We start from the raw sequence: 9,271 nt of genomic DNA, 5'->3' as shown, positions 1-9,271 counted from the left end.
CTAGCTCTTCCCCACCTCCCTAGTGGAGGCAGAGGTATTGGTCCACACCCACTCCTCCCCGTAGGGAAGAGCACATGGGTAGGCCCCAATCTCAGCTCCCAATGTGTGACCTTCCTTCCTCAAGGGGAAGGCACAACTTCCTAACTTTAGGGCGGTCCTGCCCTTAAGTACAGCGAGAACGCGGGCACCACGTTGTCCCAGCTACAACAGGATGTACCACCCCCTGCTTTCACTCAAGTGCAGTACCAACGGTGAAGGGGGGAAACCCCATACCGACTACTGGCAACCTGATTATACCAGGTTTTACTGCCAGCCCATTGGGTAGAATAGTAGCCAGGGGTGGCCCTGCTACACAGTATTTATAGATATCTCTGTCCCCAGCACCTGGGAAATACAGTATTTATAGCTATCTCTGTCCCCAGCACCTGGGAAATACAGTATTTATAGATATCGATGTCCCCAGCACCAAGGCACTTTACATCAATCTTTACGACGTAGAAAGTCCAGTGCGTTTTGGAAAGGAGAGTGTAGAATAAGAGTGTAATTGGCAGAACATAACTATAGTTTATAGGGCCCATGTTTATATTGCATTGCCTGCGCCTCTGGCAGCGAAAGGGATATTGAAAATATTGAGTTATAGCGTGCTTTAATCACTGAGCTCGGATACCATCTTACACGAATGGTTGACCTGTGGTCGAAAGGCCCTGTAATAAAAAAGTTGTGGAGAGGTTGTAATCTGGTTGGCACAATGCTGCATGTTTGATGGAAGTGCCCTGAAATCATTCAACTGTGGTCCCAGATTTATTCACTTATTGATCGGGTTCTCAGTATAACGTTACGCCCAGATACTTTGGTTGCTTTTACTTAACAGACCAATGTCCGGGGATATCCAAGTTTGAGAGAAAACTCATCACTCACTTTTTCTCACCAACCAGATAGATGCCCTATAGCAGCCTCTTGGGTATAGTTCTTATCAAACACAGGATGTGGAAAGTTCTGTGTGTGTATGTGTGTGTGTATATATATATATATATATATATATATATATATATATATATATATGTATGTATATATGTATGTATGTAGTTTAGGTATGTTGCCGTACAAAGGTTCAGCTGTTACCGGGTTGCTAAGCAACATGATGTCAGCAGTATGAGGTCACGTGCCAGCTCTACCAGATACAACACCCAGTGGCTGCCTTGTTTAGAGAAATTATGGATTGCTGTTAGGCTGGGGCCATGGTACCGCAGACTGTGCAGAGGCGTGCGCACGCTGAGCGAACAGACTGCCTTAAGGCAGTGTTCGCGTCCATGTGGCATGCATGCGCGCGGAAGCGGGAGGGGGCACGCATTGCGCAAGAAATCAGTTCAAACTGACCCCTGCATACACCGGACCAAGCCTGACCAGCCACAAGGTAAGTCTGTTTTTTAAGTATTGTGGGGGGGGGGGGGGTGGGATAGTTTTTATATGTATTGGGTTTTTTTTTATATGCATTGTTTTTTGTATTTGTAGCAGGGTCCCCTTACCCTGCCTCTGGGTCGGGGAACCGCTCCGATGTTCTTTGGTGCTCCACGGCGGCAGCAGCCATTTTAAAAGGTATTGCAGACTGGATGAGTGCGGCGGCCATCTTGCAGGTGGCACCACAGAGTACATTGCGCATTCGCAGGACATGGCAAATGCGGCGGCCATCTTGTAGGTTGTGCGGCGAGGACATATATATATATATATATATATATATATATATATATATATATATATTCAGGGGGGTTTATATATATTCTTGTTGTTTTTTATTTATGTATTATTTCTTTTATATGTATTGGGGTAGGGTTATATGTATTGGGGAGGTGGGGGTTTTTGTATGTATTTGGGGGGGTTGTATATATTTGGGGGAGTGGAGATTTGTTTGTATGTATTTGGGGGTGGGAGGTTTTTTGCATTGGGGGTGGGGTTTTTTGGTATGTATTTTGTGGGGGGAATTGTGTGAGGAGGGGAGGGAATGAGTAAGGAGGGGGATTGAATGAGAGTGGGGTAATTGACGCAGGGGGGGCGAGTGAGAGGAGAGAGTGGGTGAGTGAGGAAAAGAGGGAGTAATAGTGAGGCGCAGGGGAGAGAAATACATGTGAGGCGGGAGGGGGGCAGGGATTGAGTGAGAGGGGGGAGTAAGAGGTTAGACGGAGGGGACAGAAATACATGGGAAGAGGGAAAGAAATAAAGGGGGCTCGCGAGGTGTGAAATGGGGGGCTCTCGAGGTGTGAAATGGTGCTCGCAGCACTGCCGACGGTGGGTGGGCGGGGGACCCGGTCAGAACTGTAGTCCTGAGCCCCGGGAAATCTGTCAGTGGCCCGGTGTGTGTGTATGTGTATTACTGTCAACCTAAGAGGCCTCCCAATACTGGGTAGTCATTTTTCATGGTATCTTGGTCTCGAGTAATTCGTACCTTAGCTGATATGTATCGTCTTTACCCATTATCTGTTTGGCCAATGATGGCAGGATAATTTGTTCACCCGAAGTAACAAAAGCAAAAGTGTGCATTAACTATTTCACTGTATATACGCGTTTACAAAACGGCCTCATGATACTTACCATGTAGACATTCAAAGTTTGAAACATTATTTTAAAGTACTTCTCTAACAAAAAAAAAGTATCAATGACCTATATTAAACCTATATCTTAGCATGCAATATTATTATATATGATAATATGGTTAGCCAGTTTAAATATTGTTTTTATGATTTTTTTAATGATGTTTTCTTCTTATTCCCCTAATCATCCCCTTTTCTGTACCCCCACAAATACTTCATAATACAGTATCTATGATAAAAGTTCTAAAAAGAAGATGATGTAGTTTTGTGCCTGATTTTAGTCAATTCTAAACCGGACAATATGTTTTGGCGCATTTTTGAAAGATATATGCAATATTTATACTGTAAGGCAGGGGTGCGCAAACTGGGGGGCGTACCCCCCAGGGGCGCAAAGATTTCTCTGGGGGAGGGGCCCGGCGCTTACAGAGGCCCTGTGCTTTTCCCCACAACAATTTAAATTAAATGCCGGTGGAGCGCGCAAGGCCTCGGTAAGTCCCTTACCTTGTCTCCGGCGGCTTCTGACGATGCAGCAAGGAAAGGAAAGAAACTTTAAAAAAAAAAAACCTTTTCATCAAATGCCCCCAACCCTTGTCAATAAAATAGTAGTGATTCCACCCTTTGGTAAATAGTAAAATAGGAGGTGCTCCGTGTACCATTACACCACTGTTTGTTCTGAACATTGCGAGGTTTGTTCTGAGCCTCCTATTGATTGTTCTGCACATTATTATGTACATTCAAATTGTTGTCCTAAATATTTGAAACGTATTTACTTACTTTAAAGTTTCTTCAGCATATTTAAAGGGGCAGTGATTAGTATCAGGCAAAAAAAATATCAATGTAATCAGCTAAGATTTATTAAATTCACAAAAATGTTTTTGTTTGTTGGCTTAAAAAGTGAAGATATGTGTACACTGTCCTGTGAAATTCAAGCGCCTGACTCACTTTCTCTCCTCCAACTCTCTGCTTGACTCTTTACAATCTGGTTTCCGTGGCCAATAACCTACTCACAGCTAAGTCTAAGGGTAATTTCTCCTTACTAATTCTCCTCACTCTCTCTGCTGCCTTTGACACGGTCGATCACCCCCTTCTCCTTAACACAATCCACTCCATTGGTCTCTGTGATGCAGCCCTCTCCTAGTTCACGTCCTACCTACTGTATGCAACTGTTCTTGTAATGTTTCCTTCTCTGGTGTCTCCTCCTCTTCACTCCCTCTCTCTGTTGGGGTCCCACAAGGCTCTGTCCGTGGCCCTCTGCTCGTCTCACTCTACACCTCTTCTCTTGGCGAACAAATCTTTTGGCTTTCAGTATCATCTATATGTCGATGACACACAAAATTACCTCTCGTCCCCTGACCTCTCCCCCTCTCCTGTCCCGTCCCAACTGTCTCTCTGCAATCTCCTCCTAGATCTCACACCGTTACCTGAAGTTTACCATGTCCAAAACTGAACTAATACTCTCTCCCGCTTCCACTGCCACCTCTACACCCAAACTCTCCCTCACTGTCAATAATACCAACATCTCACCAACACCTCAAGCCTGCTGGCGAGGGGTTATCTTTGATCTCTCCTTCATTCCTCACATTCAGTCTCTCACAAAGTCGTACTGTACCATCTCCACCTCCAAAATATCACTGGATATGCCCTTTCTCACTCATGGTGCAACTAAAATTCTATTTAACTCCTGCAGAGTCCTGGGGGCTTCGTCTTCAAGGATTATTATTCCGAACCATTGAAATGATTGAAGACGTATAGAAGAGATAGAAGAATACACCAGGGACCAGCTGTGGTGCATTAACCTTTATTATAAACATATACAGTATTTACAAATCAGTCACCAAAATGTACCCCTAATAAACATACCAGTGCCATTATTTCACTTTATGGGAACTACCCCTTTAAAACTTTGGTCTGCAGATTCTAAAACATACCATGAACTTACTGCAATTAAGTGATCCAAATCAAGTCAATTAATCTCAGGCAGCTGCAGGGCTGTTTCTAATTATCTCCATCAACCGTCCATCACAGGACAGTTTAACCCTTTCTCCCCCAGAGGGCCATTAAAGGGTTATTATTATTATGGTTATTATTGTCTTTTATTTATTGCCAATATAATGCAGTGTAAAGACAATAACAATAAAATGATAACATTAAAGCAGCTATCCAGTCTTTAAACTTTATGTTTCTTACCTGAGGTGGGACCCCTCCCCCTTGCCCCCCAAGTTCCAGGGAAAGAGGTTTATTTTTTTGTGTGCTTGTTTTGACACACACAAAAAATTAAGAAAATGGCAACAGTGTCACGAGTAGAACATTTCAATATCGTCTGCCTGATGACGTTGCAGCATTTCTATTGGACATGGGAGCAAGCGCTGACCCTGTAGCCATTTTGGATCCTCTGGTTTGGACCCCATGCTCATCTCTCCTAAACCTGGGGGACCCGGATGTTAGCGTCAATGGAAATACTGGCTCATTGTGTGTGGCTGCCGCTCTGAACCTGAGTAGTGGTGCTATGTGTTTAAGTTCTCATCTAGAAGGCTATTTCTTTGGCCAGTTATGTAAAAGTGACGTTGTGTCTTGAATGTAATGTGTTTTGTGTCTGTAAGTGCGGCTGCTGTTCATATGGAGCTAGCTGTCCGAATCTATCTGTATCTCATTGCCTGTATCTGTTAGCTGTCAACGTCAAAAGTTCATCCCTCCACTACAAGGGAGCCCCCCCAGTTCAGGTTAAAAACTGTGATTGTGCATGTAATAAACTGGTACAGCAGGTGTGGAGTATATATCATCTAAAGGGAGAGGGAGTAGCTCAGTGAGTAAAGACACAGAGTTTGAAGCAGGGAACCTGGTTCAATTCCCGGTGTCGGCTCCTTGTGACCTTGGGCAAGTCACTTTATCTCCCTGTGCCTCAGGCGCCAAAAACATAGATTGTAAGCTCCACGGGGCAGAGACTTGTGCCTGCAAAGAACATGCTATTATTATTATTATCTAAAGCAGTGGTTTTCAACCGTTTTTGATTATGGAACCCTATAATTGTATTGTGAAATTCTGCGGAACCCCAACCCTCTCTAATAACGCGTCTGAGATCAAATGCATTGTAAGGAACCCCAACCCTCTCCAATAGCGTGTCTGAGATCAGATGCATTGTAAGGAACCCCAACCCTCTCTAATATGGTGTCTGAGATCAGATGCATTGTAAGGAACCCCAACCCTCTCTAATAGTGTGTCTGAGATCAGATACATTGTAAGGAACCCCAACCCTCTCTAATAGCGCGTCTGAGATCAGATACATTGTAAATTCTTCAGCATTTGGTACAATTTTCAAATGACTTGAAAATTGCAGGGAACCCTTTAGTGATGCCTGTGGAACCGCGGTTGAAAAACACTGATCTAAAGCCTTAAACAATATACTGTTTAACACACCGGAGAATATTGCTAAATATGTCCCGGGCTACTCTCACCTTTGCCCCAAAGGCTGCGAGAAGTGGCCACCCTCCTACATATGTGGTGGTCCTGCCCCAAGGTGCATGACTTTTGGAGACAGGTGAAGTCCTGGATCCTAACGGATCCTGGGTTCAGAGATCCCCATGGACTAGGGTGACCACCCGTCCCCCTTTTGCCGGTACAGTCCCGGTTTTTCGAGAGCTGTACCGGTTTTCTGTGTGTACCGGAAATGTCCCGGATTTTCTGCCTGGTCCCGTTTGTTTTGTACTGTAGATGCGGTGCGCGGCGACGGCGAGGATGCGGCAGCCCGGCCGGTGAGTATTTTTTTGAATTTCAGGGGGTTGGGCTTCTAATATGCTGGGCTGCAGGTGATTGGCTGGAGGATGCCGGGGGCGGGGCTTTCTCCGCTTCCTCACACGATCCCCGCGGCCCGCGCGGACAGGGAGGTGGGAGCGGGGACAGCCGTTGGCTGTTTGGCGCTTTTCTCCCCTCTGCCTCCTTTCCCTGTGGCTGCTGCTGCTGCCCGAGGTAGAGAGGTAGGCGCGGGGGGGAGCAGGGTTGGGGGGAGCGTGGATGGCTGGAGGCGTGCGCACTTTCCCTCCCTCGCGTGCGCATGGGGACAGTGCGCGGTTGCTGTTGGGGAACTCCCTGCTTCTGTCCAGGCACGCGGCCTTATCCCCGATAGGTGGGAGAGAGCGGAGCCAGTTCTGGCGGGCGGGTTCTCCCCCCGTCCCGTCCACGGGCTCGGCTAGCAGTGACTTCCGTCACTGGGGGGCGGTGCAGGGGGAGGAGGGGTGTATCTGTGTGTAGGTGTGTGTGTGTATCAGTGTGTGTATCTGTGTGTGTATCAGTGTGTGTGTGTGTTTGTATCAGCATGTGTGTGTGTTTGTATCAGCGTGTGTAGGTGTGTGTATAGGTGTGTGTGTGTGTGTGTGTGTGTCAGTGTGTGTGTGTGTGTGTGTGTGTGTGTGTGTGTGTGTGTGTGTGTGTGTGTGTGTGTGTGTGTGTGTGTGTGTGTGTGTGTGTGTATCAGCGTGTGTGTGTGTGTGTGTGTATCAGTGTGTGTGTATCAGTTGGTGTGTGTATCAGTGTGTGTGTGTGTGTGTGTGTGTGTGTGTGTGTGTGTGTGTGTGTGTGTGTGTGTGTTTGTGTGTGTCAGTGTGTGTGTGTGTGTATCAGTGGGTGTGTGTATCAGTGGATGTGTGTATCAGTGGGTGTGTGTATCAGTGGGTGGGTGTATCAGTGGGTGTGTGTGTCAGTGGGTGTGTGTGTCAGTGGGTGTGTGTGTCAGTGGGTGTGTGTGTGTCAGTGGGTGTGTGTGTCAGTGGGTGTGTGTGTCAGTGGGTGTGGGTGTCAATGGGTGTGGGTGTCAGTGGGTGTGTGTGTGTGTGTGGGTGTCAGTGGGTGTGTGTGTGTGTGTGCCAGTGGGTGGGTGTATGTGTGCCAGTGTGTGCCAGTGGGTGTGTGTGCCAGTGGGTGTGTGTGCCAGTGGGTGTGTGTGCCAGTGGGTGTGTGTGTGTGTGTGTGTATGTGTGCCAGTAGGTGGGTGTGGGTGTGCCAGTGGGTGTGTGTGTGTGTGCCAGTGGGTGTGTGTGCCAGTGGGTGTGTGTGTGTGTGCCAGTGTGTGTGTGTGTGTGTGTGCCAGTGTGTGTGTGTGTGTGTGTGTGTGTGTGTGTGCGCCAGTGTGTGTGTGTATATCAGTGGGTGTGTGTGTATCAGTGGGTGTGTGTGTATCAGTAGGTGTGTGTGTATATCTGTGGGTGTATCTCCCTCTCCCCGTCTCCCTCACCCTCCCCGCCTCCCTCACCCTCCCCGCCTCCCTCACCCTTCCCGCCTCCCTCACCCTCCCCGCCTCCCTCACCCTCCCCGTCTCCCTCACCCTCCCCGTCTCCCTCACCCTCCCCGTCTCCCTCACCCTCCCCGTCTCCCTCACCCTCCCCGTCTCCCTCACCCTCTATGTCTTATCTTAACTGCCGTATACCTACACCGAAGTAACCTATCCTGTTTTCTTCCAGATCTGACTCAAGTTTCACGCGGGAGACATCGGAAGACAGGTAGGGAACACCTCCCCTCCAGTATAATACCTTGAGGGTCTACGGATCAGGTAAGATCCCAGGCGGGATTGCTGCTTTAGAAATTGTGAAGAGGGGGCGTCCTGACACTGGTTAATGGGTTTAGAATCATTCACATCTGGCTTTTTTTTTGTTCGATTAGTGAGGTCATCCGACACACACACACACACACACACACACACACACGTAACAAGGACTAATGGTAGTAAAGTATAAGTGTACTACAATAAATAAACTGTTATGTAAAAAAAAAAATGTGTCCCGGTTTTTCATTTTCAAAATCTGGTCACCCTACCATGGACCCTTGGTTGTTTCTTCTAACCAAACCCCTCTAGGAACACACAAGGGCTACAAATAAGCTAATCACCCATATTACCACTCCGACAAGATGCGCCATTGCAAGTCTATGAAAGCAGGCCAAACTTCCACCAATTCTGTCTATTAGAAACAAACTGTGGTTTATATGTCTGATGGAAAAACTGATGAGCTTTCTAAAGATACATACCACATTTTCCAGGCTTCCCTGGAAAGCTCACGTAGGTAGTCCACATATAGATCTGGATTCTCTGAGCCTATAACTCCTGAGACCAACTAGTCTTACTCTCTTTCCATAGAAAGCCCAGGTGTCTCCCTGGTGCCCACCCCCCTACAGAACACCTACTATATCCTATCTGTATTTCGTTTAGGCCCTCAGACCGGCTCTTTATTCCAGTTGGAGAAGCTGCCACACGATATTCATACCCACACTCAACCTTAAAACTGCATAAAGTAATAAGAATTGTTGATTCACCACAATGCTGTTCTCCCCCCCAACCCCCGCAAATTCCCTTTTTCTTTTTTTGTAACCACTCCCCCCCCTCCCCTAATACCCGCTCTTGAATGTTTTATTTTCTGTATATTTCTGCTTGAAAACCCAATAAAAATGTTGTGTTTAAAAAAACAAACAAAAACACAATATACTGTGAAAAATAAATGAAGGGTGAACTATAGGGACATAGCACATGTAGCTTTAAAGATCTGAGGTCAGTACAGTATTATCTAAGAAGAGTCCTTCAATTGAAACACGGGCTCTTTGTGTATAGCTGCACATACATTATACTGCATGTGGAGTCTGTGCCTAGCTGTTACATTGTGTTCTTGAAGTCCAACACAGAAACAAAGCATTGTATGTTATAAAAG

General features: G+C 46.6%; 1 long non-coding RNA gene across 1 annotated transcript; it reads left to right on the top strand.

Annotated features, from left to right (window-relative positions):
• The first annotated feature begins 1,108 nt into the window (after positions 1 to 1,108).
• On the top strand, positions 1,109 to 4,639 carry LOC142491100 (uncharacterized). The gene is made up of 3 exons (XR_012800281.1): positions 1,109 to 1,414; positions 1,513 to 1,596; positions 4,273 to 4,639. It is a non-coding gene; the product is annotated as an uncharacterized LOC142491100 (long non-coding RNA).
• The last annotated feature ends 4,632 nt before the right edge of the window (positions 4,640 to 9,271 follow it).

The sequence above is a fragment of the Ascaphus truei genome, chromosome 3 (assembly GCF_040206685.1).
Source record: "Ascaphus truei isolate aAscTru1 chromosome 3, aAscTru1.hap1, whole genome shotgun sequence".
Taxonomy (NCBI): domain Eukaryota; kingdom Metazoa; phylum Chordata; class Amphibia; order Anura; family Ascaphidae; genus Ascaphus; species Ascaphus truei.
The sequence above is the reverse complement of the archived record's forward strand: the minus strand, read 5'-3'. Positions and strand labels throughout refer to the sequence as shown.